The sequence below is a fragment of the Chrysochloris asiatica genome, unplaced genomic scaffold, assembly GCF_000296735.1.
Source record: "Chrysochloris asiatica unplaced genomic scaffold, ChrAsi1.0 scaffold00298, whole genome shotgun sequence".
Taxonomy (NCBI): domain Eukaryota; kingdom Metazoa; phylum Chordata; class Mammalia; order Afrosoricida; family Chrysochloridae; genus Chrysochloris; species Chrysochloris asiatica.
In genome coordinates, this window is record NW_006408816.1 from 508,799 (window position 1) to 512,084 (window position 3,286).

Below are 3,286 nucleotides of genomic sequence, written 5' to 3' on the forward strand. Positions count from 1 at the left end.
TTAAGTGCCATCAAGTTGGTTCCAACTCATAGTGACACTATAGGGGTTTCCAAGGAGCGGTTGGTGGGTTTGAACCACCAACCTTGCTGTTCAAATTGACCTTGTAATCCAGTGCTTTATCTTACAACACCACACCAGGACTCTCTTCTTGTTGTTGTTAAGTGCCATCGAGTCAGTTCCAACCCATAGCAACTCTGTATAGGGTTTCCAAGGAGCAGCTGGTGATCTTGAACTGCCAACTTTGCACTTCAAACGGCTTTGCAATCTGGTGCATTAACCCACAACACCACACCAGGACTAAACGTCTTAGAGAACTATAAAAATTTACTTCAGAGAATTTAATTTAAAAGCAGCCTATTTCAATAGGGATTATTAGATGTCTCTTACAAGATGGCAACAATTTTACTGGAATGTCTATAGTGCCTACAAAGGGGCTTCAAAAGGTTCATGTAAAAATGGAATTAGAAAATAATGTAATTTTTCCATCAATTTTTTTTTTTTTTTTTTTTAACATGAAGAGAAAATTGAATGCTGGTGTACCTTAGCAATCTAGTCACTAGTATCACAAGTGATTCAGATAGTCGTGCTTTGTATAGCAATGCAATTGAAAGGAAAACGGGGTGTGTTCTGTTGCTTTTGGGGGGGGCGGCGGATTATGTGGAATGGGTAGGTATGCAAGTTAGGGTTAGGACTATGGCAAGACCTAGGCAAGGTCTAGGACTTTGTTCACTGTTAGTGTTATGACTAAGACTAGGTTTAGTGTTAGGTTTAAGGTTGGGTTAAGGCTAGAAGAAAGGCTTGTTAAGTTTTCAGGTTACAGGTTTATTTTTTGTTTTATTTTTTTCTTGAAATCTGATTTCCTCTTCATTTGAATGTTCTATAACTATTTTATTCCCTCTTTTTGCTTTATGGATTATTTTTGTTGTTGTTATTGCAAACTGATTTCCTAGTTTCAGTATTACAGATTTCTTTAACTTAGAACACTTCTATATCTGGGTTGAGTTATAGATGATATATTCATTCATGTATATTAATCTCATGTTGTTGTCTGCTATTGTTGGTTCTCTGTCCAAAGAACTTCTTGATTGTATTTCTTGTAAGGTTAGTCTTGTTTTTTGCAAGTTCTTTTAATTCCTGTTTATAAATGTTCTAATTTCACCATCAATTGTCATGGATAATTTTGTTCGGTATATAATTCATGGTTGGCAATTTTTTTTCCTTTCAAAGTTTTATAGATACCATTCCAATGTCATTGTCTTCTTGTCTTCATGGTTTCTGCTGAGAAACAAGAGCTTTGTCTTATTCTCAAGTTTTCCTTGTAGGTCACTTTTCACTTTTCCTGAGCTGCTCTCAGTATTCTTTCTTTGACTTTGGTTCTGAAAAGCTTGATAATAACATGTCTTGGTGTTTTTGTGGGGGTTTTTTGTGTGTGTTTTTGTTTTGCAGCAGGGGGCCATCTATCCTGTTTGAATTGAATGGCTATCTTCTCATCTTTCATGATGTCACTTCCTATTAAGGAATTCCAATCACATGCAAGTTATTCTCTTTATTCTTTTTAATAGTGTCCCATATAAATCTTAGGTTTTCTTTGGATATTTTTACTCTTTTTGCAATTGTTGTTGTTAAGAGCCATCAAGTCGGTTCTGACCCATAGCAACCCTGTACAGGGTTTCCAAGGGTGTAAATCTTTACGGGAGTAGAAAGCCTCATCTTTCTCCCGCAGAGCGGCGGGTAGTTTCGAACCGCTGGCCTTAAGGTTCACAGCCTGATTTGTAACCACTACGCTACCAGAGCTCCTTACTCCTTTGTTTATTGGTGATATTTTAATGCCATTGATTCAGTTCTGACTCATAGTGACCTGGAATAGGGTTTCCAAGGAGTGGCTGGTGGATTTGAACTCCTCAAGCAGATGTATATCAGAAAGATGTTTACCTGTGCTTTATTGACTACGCAAAGGCTTTCACTTGTGTGGATCATGACAAGCTATGGACAACATTTGGAAATATGGGTATTCCGGAATACTTAATTGTGCTCATGAAGAATCTGTACCTGGACCAAGAGGCTGTTGTTCGAACAAAACATGGGAACACTGAAAGTTTTAAAATTATGAAAGGTGTATGACAAAGTTGTATTCTTTCATCATACTTATTCAACCTGTATGCTGAGCAAATAATCCAAGAATCTGGGTTATATGAAGAAAAAGTGGCATCAGGATTGAAGGAAGACTCATTAACAACCTGTGGTATGTAAATGATACAACTTTGCTTGCTGAAAGCGAAGAAGACTTAAAATATTTACTGATAAAGATTAAAGGGCACAGCTTTCGGTATGGATTGCATCTAAATGTCAAGAAAACAAAAATCTCACCACAGAACAAATAAAAAGAAAACAAAAATCCTCACCACTGGACCAATAAACAACATTCTTATCAACGGAGAAAAGATTGAAGTTGTCAAGGACTTCATTCTTCTTGGATCAACTATTAACACTCATGGAAGAGGCAATCAAGAAATCAAACAATGTATTGCATTAGGCAAATCTGCTGCACAAGACCTTTTTAAAGTGTTGAAGAGCAGAGATGTCAGCTTGAGGACTAAGGTGTGCCTGACCCAAGCCATGGTATTTTCAATAACCTCATACGCATGCAAAAGCTGGACAGTGAATAAGAAGACCGTAGAAGAATTTATGCTTTTAAAAAGATGGAAAATATTGAAAGTGCCATGGGCTGCCAAAAGAACCAATAGATCTGTTTTGGAAGAAGTGCAGCCAGAGTGCTCCTTGGAGGCCTAGCTGTCCAAACTTCATCTCTCATACTTCAGACATTGTCAGGAGACCATCACTGGGGAAGGATATCATTGTTGCAGACCGTCCGGACCCGGTCAGGAGTTCGAGGCCCTGTGGGCCCGAGTGTTGCAGATCGTACAGGCCGCTGGCTCTGAGGAACAAACTTTAGCCACCTAGCAGACATAGCAAACTGTTTTTCATCTTAGTATTCAGTTATGTTTATTATTAATTGCATACATGAAGCCCTGATATCCACAGATAAAATGTAATATTTTCCCAAAAGCCGAGACTGTAAAAGGTTTCAAAGGTAAAGCTTTTCTCCCAAGGATTAACTAAAAATAGTTTGGCTACTTCCCGGGTCTTTGTTCTAAGGTCAAAAGGACACCCTCCCTAAAGTGTTTCCAGGTACAGCCCTATTCACCCAGGCATCTCTTTTCCTGAAGAACCTGGGCTGGACAGCCGACACAATGGGACTTCTCCCAATCCTCCTTTTCCTTCCCCC